A 16,111-nucleotide genomic window follows, 5' to 3' on the forward strand; every position below is an offset into this window, starting at 1 on the left:
TGTTGAGCAGCTGTGCTGTCTCATGAAGCAATATGCAAACTGATGGAAGTCTTGTAGTGAGCTATGCTGGCCCCAAGAGATGCACAAGGGGCAAATAATGCAGTGAACTAACACAGGACTGATGAAACCTCTGCTTTATTACTAGGCTTGCCATAATATGCAATATGACCTTGGACATGTCACTCCACCCCTGTGTGCCTCTGACTGCCATCTGGCTGATTAGACTAAACTATTTGGTGCAAGGGCTGCATCTAATTATAGATTGSTCTGGCAGGTAGCACTAAGAGTTACCTATACTGACAAAAGTCATCAGCAAAATTGAAATACTACGGGCAACTGCATCCAGTCACTTGCAGAAGTGCCAAATTGAGGTGCAGTCAAAAAGGCTGTACAACTAGGCAGCTCTTAGCTCCAGTCTCATTAGCTCAGACATCTATGTCACATGGATTCCTAAGTTTACCAAAATATTTCTTTCAGGGAGCCTGAAGGTGCATCTCTCAGCCAGATACAAGCATTTGTATTTAACAGCATATTCAATAAGCGCCTCTGTACAGCACGTAAGAGTGAGTAATTAAAAGAAATATTTCTGCAGTAGAGCTTCTCATTAGCAACCTAATTAGCCTTCTGAAAATAATTAACATTCCTTTCTATAAAGAGAACAGATGACCCATTACATCCATKAGACAAGCAAAACAAATGCTGAAGGTAAGGGAGATTTGTTCAGAGAGACAGCAAGAAAGCTTCTAGCAGCAGTACAAGTGAAAAAGAAATGCAGAAGATTGAGGCAGAAATGCCTGTGAACTACAAAGACTGGACAATGTAAGCATGTGTGCAGGACTAGTGTGTGCATAACTGCCTGATATGTGCATCCAGCATTAACATTGAGTTCTTTCCTCCCCCTGCCTCTAGGACCCACTGGTAATCTCACCACTGAGATGCTGAAAAATTCCACCTCCACCTTGTTTTAAAAGCCAGAATTAATCAACCATTCACAGTCACAAAAGCTCTCTCCACATGCAAAAATTCCCCAAGGGTTATGTATTTTGAGTATTAAAACACTCTCAAAATGCCCATTAAAAAAAAGCATGATTTAATGTCAGATACAAGGACAAATGAGTTGATGGCTATGAACAGCATAAGGTACACCTGTAAAGTTTCACAGGGTTTGATCGGTTAGCATGCCCCAAAAGAGTTGTGCATATGTTTCCTGACCATGTTTGAAATCAGTGTGGCTGCAGTCACAGGCACTGGTGCTGTGGGATGTGTGTGTATATACAGATGGCAGAAAGCAAAGGCAGAGGTCAATACATCCCTGTCTAGCACAGCAAGAACTGTGGTATCAATATGGTTTGATGCAGTGTTCCAGTGCAGAACAGGTAAAGGAGAAATAAGCTGAGCTTCTGAACATCCACGTATTCAGGTAACATGGCAAAGAATAAAACATGAACATGAAGCTGCATTTTCAGCCAGTTCCATGTTTGATACATACTTACATTTCCCTGGCAAAAAAGCTGAACACTCATATCATTCAAGTGTGATTGCAGTGAGGGCAAAGCTCAGCTGCACAAAAGCTTCCATAGCTACATCACTATGGAAACCACAAATCCATTGCCTGCTCTGTTTGTCTACTGCTTTCACTGATTAAAAACAAACAAAGAAAAGGTATGCTTCCAGTTTATCGCCTTTTCATTTCAGTCAAGACCACACATTTTACCTTCTTCAGAAGCAACCCTTTCTTTCTTGACAGCATTCTTTGTGAAACCTACCCAGCCTCTCAAGACAGCTGGGCAGCTGTCCCCCTCAGGATGCTTCCACCACTTTTTTTTAGTGAGAACTCTTTAAACACAGTCTGGGATTTTATCTTAGCATCCACAGCTTCCCTCAGCTTCTGGACTAGGACAACTCCAAAGGTGACTCACTGTAGGGCACAGCCAGCTAGCTGACATGAGAAGCTGAAAACTGCTCTGAACACAAGCTACAGTGTCTTGTTTTGACTAAAGTAACATCCTCTTCCTTTCCAAAAAGCTCTTTAAGAACAATTGAAGTGCTCTCAAAATGGAGTACGGGTCCATTACAAGACAGCTYTAATTTCAAAGGCATTTAATTGCTTTAAGAAGACCGTCATTTCTACAGCTGTTGCTAGTTACAGGTAGCTTTCCCTGTGCTAAAAATTAGATACCTCTCAGCAAAAGCCTAACAGCCAAGAGCAACTCTGAGAGATGCAGAAGGAAAATGGGGAAAAATGCTCAAAAATCTGCAATACAGCATGCATGGTGCAAGCTTCAGTATGCAAAATGGCTRAAGGAATCTTCATACCAAAAAGTGGGAACAAAAAAGAAAAAGAATAATTAAAACTCCTCTGCAACTAAGTATGTGCATTTTAAGCTGAAGAAAAGCCTCTGAACAAACCTTCAGCAGCACCTTCTCTCACACCGGACACCTCTTACCTGAGCTCACAGCAGTTCATGGAAGAGCTGGAGGAGAATTAAGTCTCTGCAGCTCCGTAAGTCTTCAGTGCTTCTCATATTCAACTGCCAATTGACAATCATTACACATACAAATGCCTACTAGTAAATGATTTGAGAAAAACTATAGGTTACAGATGTTCCCAAACAGCCATTTAAATACACTCATCTCCACTAAAGCACTTTGCCTGTTCTCAGGGAACTTTCAGCAGGAGACACCTTGGCTTCTCAGCAAGACAGAGCTAGGAACAAAATCACACAGTGTAATGTCTCTTAAAAAAAAACAAAGCAATGCTACAAAAGATGCAGCTCCCGCACCTCCCCATTGCAAAGTGAGCCAGAACAGACAGGCCTTCCATCTTGTTCCTAACTCACTTCCCTCACCTCACACACAGTTCCAGGCTGGCATTACCAGATGTGCCCCAGGTTTCATTGGTGTTACAAGTGTTCCTACCAACAACCCACAGGATGATCAGCGGTTACTTCTGTGTCCCTGAGGGTGACACAATAAGGCCCAAGCCAGTTTAATGAAGGACAAGCTCAACAGTGGTGATCACAGTCTGCAGGGTCATGTCTGCAGGGTCATGTCCCCATGGCTTTGAAAGCAGATCTGTCTGCATCTCCAGCAGACAGCATCCTGTACAGCCTGAGAGGATGGAACATACAGAAGGCATTGGAGGAATGAATAATTCATAGTCTTGTTCTGCTGCCAATGGATCTATGTTTTCTTGTGCCCAYACGGCACTCAGTTTTTGTTTTAACWGTAATAGGAGACTTCTGYGCTTCCTTCGATGGTTCTTGAGGACAGGCAAGAAGCAGCATTTTCTCTACTCATAGCAATAGTACCATACACCAGAGCACTTCATATTCTTCAGAAATACTCATGGCTACATCACTGACCCAACAGCTAGACTCATACAAAGCTCAGCCCATCACCAGCTGCCTTCTCAGGAAGCTGCTGACAYTTGCTTTGTCATAATATTGCAGCACTGGTCTGGACTTTGCCACTCAACAGATGACACTTGTTGACCAACTGAAGCCCTGTAATCAGCTACACAATGGGCAGCAAAATCACAGCTGAATCTCTAAGCAGCACATTATCTGCTTATCCATACTGTTAGCATTGCCACAATTAAGTCTACTGCTTTCCTTCAGCAGCTGACTGGGTCTGTTCCCCACTCTCAGAAAGGGTCTAGCTGCAAGAATATCCAGAGGAGTGGGACAGCAGAATAGCCCAAAACAAGATCTCTTCCACACTACAACTAGGAGAGGGTAATGAGACACCTGAGACTGGACAGGCTGAGGGATGGTGGTGCTACAGGTATCTGAAGTTTATACATGTAGCATCTACACATTCAAAGTGAGCTCCCAGTTAGAAATAAAGTACAGTACACARCCTGCCCATGAAAGCTGACCCAAAATAGGAAAAACAATATTGTAGCCTGAGCCACACCACATACTGCAGACAMACATAGCATGTCAAAAATGCTGCAGGGTCTGGAAATTATTCTGGTCCCACAATGTCCACCTCACTGACCAGAATCAATATAAAGTTCTGCTATAGGATATAAATCACCCTTCCAAATTGATAGCATTTTATAYGTACTCYGTGGAAGTGTAGCTGATTGCTACARTATACAGGAGAGTGGCAAGATGAGGCAAAAAAGATTAGTAGAGTAACACATCAGTGAATCAGGTGCAGAGCCTGCACTGCTTGTTAGGACTAGGAATAGATTCCTCATCATCCGACTCACACCTGTGTTTTCACAGAGAGCAACCCTCTGCTCTTTACCTACTGCTCTGGTTTAGCTCACAGATACTGCTCCACTGTCCTGATTGTTCTAACTGCCTAAGGCTAGCAGAGTTTGAGGTTTTAAAGAGACAATAAGATTGAAAATTTGGCTGTATAAATTACAAGCAATCAGAACTACGTGACTCACAGCAGACAGAAATCAAGGGTGTTGYTTGCAAATGGTGATCTTACGCCTCCAGAAAACAACTCGAAGTTTAAACCAACAGAAATAACTTTGCAGTCTACATATTTAAATATCAAAGGTCCCATCTACAATGCAGTCAGCTCTGTTTTCATAGAACTGCTCTGTTTCKATGGTCTACAGGTGCAGTCCCACCAGTTTTACCCTCCAGACCTTACCTCTTCCGGGGAGGGATCCTGGAGCTCTCCCACTCTTTGGCCAGCTCCTAGTTCACAGCATCCGCAGGCAGACCAGGTTGCCTCCAGCAAGTCCAAGCCGTTTCAGATGCCAGTCGTTTCCAGCCCAGGTGCGTGTGACCACCAGCTAATAYAGCAACCAGCCAGCCTTCCTAAACCAAAGAAGTACAGTTTAATCTTGATACAGCACAATGCAGGAGAGGCTTTAAACWCTGAAAGAGCTGTGCGTATGGATAGCTTAGCTCCAGTACATTGGACTCTGGAAGAACTGACTCCTTCAGAGTCCCCAAAGGGYGCCTGTACCTGCCCCTTGCCCAGGGCGGCACTCTGACAGCTGCCTATCCTCTGGTGAGGCTGAGACATTCTGCTCTCCCACATCCTGGATCTCAGCCAAAGCAAACACAYGGAGCAACTTCACTGGAAGCAGTGACCAAAGGTTCCCTGCTACCATCTCAGCCAAGGTCCCAGTTAACCCTTGAAGGGTCTGCCAGAAATTGCTTGACATCTATTTTCTCTGTCAATGTCTCCATTTTTTAAGTAAGCTTCACTGCTGACACCTTTTCACCTCCATCCTATTTCAGTCCTAACAATGCCTCCTTATCTTCCCCAAACTCTTCTCGTCCTCACTTCTTCAATCTTCAGTTTTCTTCTGTCTTCCCCATTCCAAGACAGAGTGTGGACTTCATGTAAGCAGGCCCTTGCCACCCACACAGCATCTCAATCTGTTATTGGGAGCACTGGCACTGAGTCTTGTCCCCACTCTAGTGACCCAACTGCCTTTCACCTCTGTACTGGGCTCACACAGCACAGCTGCATGATCCAAGCAAGTGGAACCCATGAGCTGGGGGYTCTCCTTCTCTTTAAATGTTAACATTTAGGATGCCACATTCATGATTTTCACAGAGGTCAAACCTTGAGGTGACAGCTTCAACAAACAAGTATTCAACATCTTACTTACGTCAGCCTCACAGATCTTACAATCCAATGTCTTGTCTATACAGCATTTTTCTGGATTAATTGCGTATGAGGAAGTTAAAGCAAGGACATTTATGTATCAGACTGTGTAACAAATAAGTTCTTCATGTTGTCCTAATACATCTCCGCATTTTTGAGCACCACAATCCAAGAGGAATTCGAGAGACATGTTTTCCTTAAAAAAGAAAACAAAACAAAAAAACAAACCTACACTGTTTTTATTTAGATGACACTGAACTACAAAACCACTGCAATTAAAAATGCAGATTAAATAGCTAATCCTCCMCCAAAAAAATCTTCCCAACAAGATTAATGGAGCAATGAATAGCATAAACCCACTAATTAAATCAATGTAATATGGGTATTATTGAGACACAACTAGCACCTTCTGCCTATGCAATGAAGCTTGCACCTACTTTGAAGTCTCTCTTACCATAAGAAATAGTTGCTATTTTACCAGATATATATGCGGCTGGGAAAGATCTTGTTTGTTGCCTAGCTTTGGTACAAATTGTTGTTACATCAATGTTCCTAAAATTATTTGCATGTGATCTATTTTCTTTATATGCATTTTGCCACAGTTGGATATTTGCAACAGGTTTCTACTGAACTATTTATCAGATATATGCAAACAAAATTTCAAAARGCATTTTCCTAGAATCATAAGAGCATTGAGAATGTTTTTTACATAGTCAGACCTACTTATCTATAATTTGATATGTAAAAGACTGAGGAACAAAATCATACAAAACGAGCAACTGCAACACACTCCCAACCCCTTCAACACAGAAAATACAAATATTACAAAAGGCTTCAAGCCAACCTAACTTTAGGACAACACAGTTCTGCTCAAGCCATCCTGCAGAACTGGCACCAGCATTCAGGCCACCCATGGGGCTTCACCTGGAGGCAGACCAAGGAACTCATCAGCCACCTGGATGCTACTCCATGCTACCCTAAAGCCTGCTAGTTTTCAGCCATGCCATCATCACCATCTCTCAGATTCGGCTCACAGCACACAGCCCAGGAGGAAGAAGTTCCCTTTTCACAAAATACTTCATTGCTTTCAACTCAAATTGCTGGAGAAACCATACCATGGGTTACAAATGTATCTACACTTGGAAGAAAACACTGATTGAAGAAAATCTTCATTAATAAAGACTATGTCCTAATACATGTCAGCAGAGCAGTAGAGCTGAAGAGAAAGGTTTGACCTTAAGGCTCACACGATTAATACAAAGCTTAAGCTGTTCAGAAAAGGAGATTTGTTTTTCCTTTTGTATATAAATGGACTTTCTGTGTCAAAATACTAATGATTAAAAATGTGTAGTGTTTGTAGTAAGGAAAAAGCAAAAAAAAAAACAAAAAAAAAACCCAGTAAGAGTAGCGTGAACATTCAACTGCATTTACAAAAATAGTTAAAAACTAAAATCTCAGACTTCCCAAAACAGCACTTCCTGCTCTGACTGTTCCTCAGACACAGATACCAACATTCCTGGTGTCAGCAGGTTGGGGACTGCACATGAGCATAATCTAGCAGTACTGTTYATCAAATGAGAATACAAAGAAAAGCAAACAAAAAGGAAAGCAAAATCCTAACTGGAAAGTGGTTAGTTGTGCATTCCTTCAACTGTCTACTTTTCAATTCCTTTCAACTCCTTTTCTATTTTCATCTCCTTTCAACTCCTTCATTATTTCCACAGTTCTCTACAAAAAAGCTCAAGTCCATGCAATATGCAGTGATAAGTTGTGCAACAGAAAAATCAAGCCACAACACTGCTCCGTGACTTATCTGGGATTCTCCTGGGAAGAAAGTGCCAAATTTGGAAACAGAAAGTGAGCGTGTGTCTTCTCAGAAACTCCCCCTGTTCTGGCAGGACTTAGAGGATGATGCAGATTTCCCTTTCAACTCAAGTCCCACCATGCCTCTTGATGAGGACTTYTGAACCTGTTCCTATACTGGACTGAAATCCTGCAGAGGGATTTGTAGGACACAGTCCGCCACCTCCTGAAATACAAATGCCTTTTGCTCCTTCTGGAACACCAACCAAAAAACTGGAAAACCAACTCTGTAAAGCAACAACTTGCAGTTACTCGAGGAAAACAAGTGATTTCAAGGTTATGTGCATCCTTTCCCAGATACATCCAGGTGCGTTCCCTACCTCTATTTTCACAGTCCCAAGGATGAGCTCTGAACTATTTTCTCTAAGCTGTTGAACCATCAGACTCACAGACCCAAGGCAAGGAATGGTTATTTACTCATATATGCTCATATACYATTCATTATCTTTGAGAGCTCATCTAACTTTGTTGTTCTTGTTGAYTTTGGGTTCTGTAAGTACTTTTCTCTAAAACTGGGGTCAAATCCGACCTCACAATACGAGAGATTAAACAGGACATGAGTTAAAAAGGAGCTACTCTTGCAAAACTACACCTACACTTTCTTTATGAAGAAGTACAGAACACAYGTTACATCATGAAAGCACACTCACTGGCTTTTTGGTAATTGAAGGCAGGGTACTGTTGCCTGGCAACTTATCTGATTACCATTTTTTCAAGTATCACATGCACACTTAGATATGTTGCATAATAATGTCTCGCTTTTATGCAGCCTAACCCTATGGGAAATAAAAGAGGGGGATGGGGGCAGGAAAGCTACCAAAATTCATGTCTTTCTTTTCTCACAAAGAAGTACAAGATACTAGCTCAAAAACAGGTTGAAACATTAGTATTCCTGAATTTTATTCCTGCTTTTCSTGGCTTGCTGAATGTGCTTATACAAGCATTTTATTTTATCTACTTGTCTGCAAAATGACACTAATAGTACCAGCCTCACAGAAACACACTGAAAATTCATTAAGAACAGAGAGATTCTCAAATGAAAGATGCAGTGGAAGTGCTGGTGTTAGCACTTACAGCTCTTTAGTACTCCAAAGGTTGCTAAGCCCTGGTCCTTAAGAATAACAAATGTTCATCATTGTCATGACATTGTCCAGTATTGTTTCTCAGACTAAGGAGACTACATTTCTCGCATCAGAATGGGACACTTTCCCATTTTCTGTCTCATACCTAGCTGGGGAAAGAAAAAAAAAAACAAACCAAAAAACCTACTCCCATTGCCCCACACACAAGGCAGCATACCCAACTTGGAGTTGCAGTACTAAGCATTATCACAGCTCTTGCAGTTTGTACCATGAAATTCAAAGGGAAATCAGAAAATGTGCATGTATGACATTTTTASAAATCAACATGCTCTGTTTATTGATCCGAACTTTGAAAAACTAATTACACTCTAGTTAATCTATGAAAGAATTAAGAGTTGTCATTATGGTGTGCAGTAATGCCCTCTAATACAAACACCAAAGTGAGGTATTATTTCCAAAAGGCTGTAACTATGTAACAGGAGGACATGGATTCTAGAAGCTGACCTTTTGTACATCACAAGTTATAAGGCAATATAATATAACATCATGAATTGTCTTCTTTCTRTATACACCTTAGTATTCCACTGCACAGGAAATGGCTCAGCTGCTCAGGGCACTCCAAACACCACACCAACCTCTCTCAGCTCAAGTGGCTGAGGCTGATGGTTTGGAATGTATCTCATCTCCATGGTAAAGTATGAAGCAGCAAAGGAAAACCAAAAGCAACAACAGCCAAGCTCAATGTTGCTAAGAAATCATTACATTACCTTCACAGCAGCTCCTCTCTTTCTAGTAAGACATTCAAGCATTTTWATAAACTGTGCCCTATATTCTGCAGCTCTTGTGCACGTCCACTTCCAATTAAAAGCTTAATTGTGAGGTCTGCCTTGGAAAGAACTGCTTGATCAAAATAAACCAAATCACATGGTATCTATCATATCACTAGGGGAAACCAGACACATCTTGAAAACACCAGAAATCACAAAAATAAATAACTCTTCCTCCAGAACTTACTGGAAGTATCCTTACCATAAGCCTCTGCTGACATAAAATAAAAAGGAAACACATGGCTCAAAGTGCTCTGTGGGTTAGGCAAGTCCAACTTTGCTAGGCTGGTTAGCAGGAGAGGAAACAGCCAAATACATCACTATCATCAGGAACACCCTGCTGCAAACAGAGAGGAATGACTCTACCTGGAGCTCTGCATAGACACAGCTCCAGCCAAAATTTCTCAATCCAGATTAGGCTGGTGGAGCCAAATGAGTTGGATCATCTTCTGTGCATGTATTCTGGAGGACAGAAATAAAAACAAAACAGACTCCCCATCCCCAGAAGGCACTTGGCAGTACACACAGCACTATGCCATATTAAAGAGAGCTTCCTCTTTCAGAAGTACTTCATCATGCTCCCAGCAAAATCATAAAAACAGGACAGAGAGGTGCTCCACAGAAGTTCTTCATATAGGCTACGTCCAGTAAATGGCACACCTGAGAGGAAAGATCCAGCAAGGAAGAAGTCAAACAGCAGCTTCACCAGGCTATGCTATCAACACTCACCTAGTGACTACTAATGCTTGGATCTTATGCAATGAAAGCAAGACAGCAGTATTTGTGGTAGGGAAGATTCCCTCAGTCATTTAATCCAGCTTTGACAGAAGCATGTGAGGGCGGGGGAGTTCTGAAATAAGGTTGTGGTGAACTCTTGTGCACTGACACCAATAAAAATCCAGAACAAAAGAAAGGGTAACATGAAACACTTCCCCCTTTTATGCTATGATTAGACACCTCTGACCTAGTAACTGATAGGTATGCTCATTCAGATATGCCTACGAAGAGATCTTTAAAGCAGTCTAGCTTTTATTTTGCCTCTGAGGACATGTTACTGAGCAGCATGCACCTGCAAAGCCTTTTACACTCATTTTAGCTGGACGGCAAGGTGCATAAGCTCTGGCTCACAACAGACATTATTGGGTGTATCATTTACAACCAGGAATGTTGTGCTCTGACCAACCAGAAAGAGAGCGTTGTTCTCAATTGGCACAGATGTTGGTAATCTGCTCCTGCAGAGCCAAAGCCTTTGCCCAGTCTGGCTTTCTTTCAAGACTCTTTGTAGTTGCCTGCACAGCCACCTTACCTAGGAGCTCAGGAACCATCTGGATACTTCGGYCTCAATATCATCACAGAAATGTGAAAACCAGACCAGTTCATTTCTGACATACATGGCTAACCAGCCCTCTGCTCCCTCACCCCGTCTGTACCGAGCCTGCAGAGCTAAAGCGAGCAGCATGGCCAGGTGATAAAGCCATCAGAGAATACTAAAACACATACAGGAAGCAGATCTGAAAAGGGATCATTTACAAACCTGTACCAAGCAAGCCACAAACCGATAATACCTTTTATGTTGGAAAACATTAGCTACACATTAGCCAGATGACCAAACTTCTTTCAAAAGAACCAAGGAAATAAACCATACTTCACCTTTTACAAYATGCAAATTTTGTTTTGAAACAGAAGTCCCTCTTGCATTGTTCAACTTCTTTCACTCTAGAAACAAGCCAGGAACACCACTGGACACTGCCTCATCTGCAGCTCTACATGAACATGCAGGACAGAAGAGACCACATATAAGTTTGCTCAGGTGCCATTTCCCTATGTGCAGGACATGGCTCTGGCACCTGAAAGCCTAACAAGGTACTGCAACTGCTGTGGAGATAGAAAATGCTTTCCACTAAAGGATGGTGAGGAGTGGGAATAAAGGCTTTTCCTACCTCCTGCTGGCAAACAATTTCTTTAAGTAATTGACCCATTTTCTATAGAATAATTAGCCCTAAGGAATGAAGCACTGCTGYCCTTTAATTAGCCATGTTGTTACCTCTCCTCTTACGATGTAATAGAAGGCTGTCTGAGACTGAAAACAGAAACAAAACAACTAAATCTAATTTTCTTAAACATGCCATTTGTTGAAGGCAATCCAGAAACAAAGAATACTAAGGTACAATTTGCAATAATAACATTTTCCATTACTTCTATGATTTCATCATCAGAACAAGGTCTCCTCCATGCCACCATTCTTTAGGCTTCCTCAATATGTTTTCTCCTTTTTAGAAGCTTTTCCAGGATGCTCTCCAATCATCTTCCATGAGGAAAAATTTCTGCTGTCACAGTTTAGCAACAGAAAGGATTCTTTTGCCTAAAACCTAGTCAAACCTTCTGCAGATCTTTTACTAAAATTTCATGCAGTTTCTTGCAACACAGCTCAGCAACTTGGGTAAGGACATTAGTTCTTTAGTCTAAGGAAAGTAGATGTGCATGCCGCAAAAAAGGAGCACAAGAAAGCACACCACAGCCAGTGAGGCAACTCCAAAACTTGCAAAGGACTGTTCAAATGAGTCTCTGCAGAAAAAAAAGAGAAAACCTACAAAGCCTGGCCCCAGACTCTGCATTAAGTACAGTTCTGAGTACACAAGCAAGACTTGCCATCAAAGCATGTGATGATAGCAAAAAGTTGGGGGCTTCTGCAGGAAGAGTACACAGTCTCCTCTCCCTCCCCCTCCAGACCTTCTTCTTCCTGGCATGCTCAGTCCCCAGTTGCAGTTCATTTCCAACGCTTTGGAGGAAGGCAAAAATTAAATTCATCTGACTAATTACACCATGAGAAGAAACACCCTTCCTGGACACAATGCAGTGCCTGCCAGCAGCCCTGAAATACCCAATCTGAGGACAGTCATTGTCTTAACAAYATAGACAGGTATTAAAAGCACATTTACAACGCTGGAAAACAACTCATCTCCCCATTTCTTGATGTATGGGAATAAGCAGATCCACAAATTACAAGGCCAAAGCAATCCCTACATCTTCACTCTCTAGAACATCTCCAAGATGCTGAATTAAAGTACAGATTGTAAAAAGATATCTCAAAAACTCCATATGTCGTCGAGTTCATCACCTCCAAAAACCTCTTCCTCCCTTAGACTCTAAGCCAGAAACCTGCATCTCCTGTCAAGGTTAAATTTGCCTTTCACTGTTTGGCACAACATCACATTATGACATTGTCAGCCAAACTGCAGAGTCCCCACTACCAGGTACCATTTCCATATGGATGCAGAGATCTAGGTTACCCTCAACCCACATGCCTGTGCTATCCATACCTCTTGTTTTAGACTCCCTTTACCGTTTCTGTAAACCGCCATGGGATCTTGCCATAAGAATTCCAAGGTCTGAACTCTCCCAGGGAGCAGCTTGTTTTCTGCCTCCACCATCAGCCCACAGCAGAGTGGGAAGAGCAGTATTGACCAAGGCTATGGACATGCTGCCAGAGCCTCAGCAAGAAGTTATGCAGTCATAAGCAGTATTACCTTAACTCCTGCTTATCCCTCCACTTCCCCTCCACCAGACAATACTACACACTTTTTCAATATGCGTGTGATCAGAAGATCCCAGAATGTTTCACATTGATTAAGCTGTTTTTAACACTTTTGCTGACCTTYGTTTAGGAAGCTGCTGTAGCCACTAGCTAAACCAAACTATTGGGAGTTAAATCTTGTGTTTCAATTTGACAGCTACTCATGAAATGACATTTTCCTTTACCTCAGTTTCCCCTTCTATAAACATGTTCTTCAGTAGCAGCCTCAACAGAGAACTATGAAATTCTCAGATATATGCACAGAGAGCACATATTTCTCAGGGAGAAAATACATATTTTCAAATTTAGTGAAAGATCTTAATTTATCCACAGTAGCAAGCTGCTGTCACCTAATACAGGAAAACTGACATTTCTCTGTGGAAGAAATCATATTTTCTCACTGGGACAAGCCAGTGGGACAAGCCACTGGAAGGACCTTCAGAATGTGTCCTGGGCACAAGAGTATCTCACAGACTTCCTACACAGCTTTCCTCAGCACTGCCTGAAAGTGGCTACATGCATTATGGATTCCATGTCAATAAGTCTGTTTTCTAACACCTTATGGTAATTTTTGTTTTCATTACTTCCTATTTACCACCAAAGAGCAACTAGCCCCCTCTCTAACTGATGTTTTACATATATTAATGAATTTGTRTTCCTGGAAACCACAGAATGGAGCTCTTTGGGCAATCCATTCTTGCAAATCCCCGATGTACACAGCTCTGGCAGTCACAGAGCTGTTGCCACCTTGCCTGTGAAAAAAATCAGCTTTGCAGGGACTGCTTTTTTCCTCAGAAATAAGAGGCAAACAGAACAAACCTGTCAAATAAATTAGGCTGGAGAACAATACAAAGTATTTCACGTAACAGAGTTTTACTGCATCTCTTGTGTAATTATGAGGCTTAACAAGTTTGTACATCCCCAGCAGTTTTGGACCAGCAATGTGAAATACTCTCTAGGAAGTCCCAGTGTAACGGTCCAGCTTAACATGAGCAGTACAGGGCAGCCTCCCCAGCATCCCTGCTCCTAAGCATCCTAGAGACAATTTTCAAAACCCTAGAGTAAATAAGCAAATGGGGGACAGAAGGAATCAGATTTTCCATTTTGCAAAAATTCAGATATTCTGAATATTTTTCCATACCAAAAATGGAACAAGAGCAAACAACTTGAGACTATTTTTTTAAAATAGAAAAAAAMCTGTAATTTTCATCTAACTACTATATGTATCCCTGACCTCTGGCTTTACACACAAGAGTAATTCACAAGGTTGCAGAAAAGTCACTGAACGGCCCAGAGCCAGCCCCCAACCTCCCACTTCTGCTCTGCAAACGCTGGGCTCATTCAGAGCTATTTCCCCTCGCCTGCAATAAAGTTTTAYAGAAATCAATTTTAAAAAAATAAATGCTTCGAGAACATTTCTTTTTTTTTTTTGTCAAAAAAAAAGAAGGCACTTTCCAGTGACAACCATCTCCGATTTCAACAACCGTTCCACCCTGCTCCTCCAGAGCCCCGAAAACTTGGCAGCCGCGGCCAGGGGCTCCCGAGCAAAAGCCCCTCGACACCCGCGGCGCTGCCGCCCCSAGGGGCTGCGGGGGACGGCGGGGCCCGGCTGCGGGGCTGCGCCGCTCCCCGGGAGGGGGCGACACGCCGCTGCCCGGTGKCCCCGCGGGGCCCGCCGCCGGCGGGGAAGCTGCAGCTCGGCCGCCCGCCTTTGTCTCGCTCCGGCCGGCGCCCTCCCGGCGGGGGCGGCACGGCCCTCCCGCCGCTGGAAAGCGAAACCAACGGCGCCATCGCCGCCCTCCGCCCCGGGCAGCGCATCCCCCGCGCCGCTCGGCTGTGTGGAGGCCGCCGCGGGCCGCGCGCACCCCCGGCGGGGCGGCTGCCAGGGCAGCGGGTGCGGGCAGCTCCCGGTGCCGCCGCTCGGCCCCCCCGCCCGGCCGCGGCTCGTGTCCTCACCGGTGTCCATGGGTGCCCCGCGGCCGGCGGGAGGTGAAGTGTGCCAGTGACACTCGCCCGTAGTATGGATGCGGTTTCAATCTGCACATGCTCGCTCCCGACAGCCAGCCTGCCCCGCCACCTTCCCTTAACTCTTTCCGCACTGCCTCGCACTGCCTCCCCCGCCCCGCGGCGCCGGCCTGCAGCCGCTTCCCTCGGTCCGCGGGCGGGGCGGCCGGCCCGGCGGGCCCTCCCGGGGCCATCCTGGGGCACAGGGCCTGAACGCCGCGGGGGAGCCCCACGGGAGGGACCTGCCTCCCCCGGAGAGCCGGACCCTGCCCGTGCGGGCCGGTGTGTGCTCAGGTGAGTGGCGGCAGCACCCTGCCCTAAAAGCTCCTCAAACGCCTGGAGTGCTGGCACCGGCCGGGAACTCGATGTGGCAACAGCGCGCCTTGGCTGGTGAGCCTGCAGTACGAGTTCTTCATATTTACTCCTCCAAAGAAATCCGTAACAAAAACAAATAAACACACACCCCATGAGCTGAGGGATGTAACCCTTATGCGCCTGCTGTTGGATCTGGACGCTGACAGGACATCCCTGCAGTGCAGGAAATCAAACACAGCTATCAAAGGAAGTATTTGTCTGTAGCTTCAGTATTAAAATAGGGAAACATAATCTCTGCAAAATGTGTTTTTCTACCCAAAAGGATCTCTCCAAATTCAGAAAAGTGCCTGAGGAAGAGAAGTAAGAAAATAAAGCATAGGTAGTAAAGATAAATTAAAATAAATTAAAGATAAATTTAAAAAGCCTTTCTCTGGCTTCATTAACTCTTTGGCAGCACAAGGACACAAGAAAAAAATTGTCTTTCTTTGGCATTAGAAATCAGGAGAATGCAGTCCTGAACCCGGGCTTGCAAGCTCTGTTTCTGTGGCTTCTGTGGCTTTCTGTGAATGAAAAAATGGAGGTAACAGCAGGTCTCTGCAGTTAAGTTTGCTTGCTAGTGCCTCTGAAGTGCCTTATAATCTTCAGAYAAAAGTGAGGGTTTTAGTTCTGTCCCTTTCCAGAGATATTAATATATTCTGGGATAAAATGATAACCTGAAGTGACACAAACACAGTAATGGCAATCTTGAGCCCAGACACCTGCCCTTAACCTTTAACCCTGCTTTTCCTGATGAGTTACTGACTTAGGGCTCTTGTCTGATCTTTCCAGGCCTCTGATGCAGTCTGCATTTTCTTTCT

The 16,111-nt window shown here is 43.7% G+C and overlaps 1 protein-coding gene across 3 annotated transcripts in view; it reads right to left on the bottom strand.

Moving 5' to 3' along the window:
* The window catches only part of TMEM229B (transmembrane protein 229B), a 33,396-nt gene extending 18,081 nt beyond the window's left edge, over nucleotides 1–15,315 (bottom strand). The window contains exons 1-2 of one of the 3 annotated variants that reach the window (XR_008965402.1): nucleotides 14,892–15,315; nucleotides 4,618–4,787 (exon numbers count right to left, since the gene is read on the bottom strand). The gene's annotated coding sequence lies outside the window, so the exon portion shown is untranslated. The remainder of the gene's footprint in view (nucleotides 1–4,617; nucleotides 4,788–14,891) is intronic. The other 2 variants (XM_057367344.1, XM_057367353.1) reach the window with 2 other exon arrangements.
* Nucleotides 15,316–16,111: the final 796 nt, after the last annotated feature.

This window comes from Malurus melanocephalus, unplaced genomic scaffold (genome assembly GCF_030028575.1).
Source record: "Malurus melanocephalus ecotype Western Australia unplaced genomic scaffold, MMel_1.1 scaffold_2, whole genome shotgun sequence".
Classification (NCBI taxonomy): domain Eukaryota; kingdom Metazoa; phylum Chordata; class Aves; order Passeriformes; family Maluridae; genus Malurus; species Malurus melanocephalus.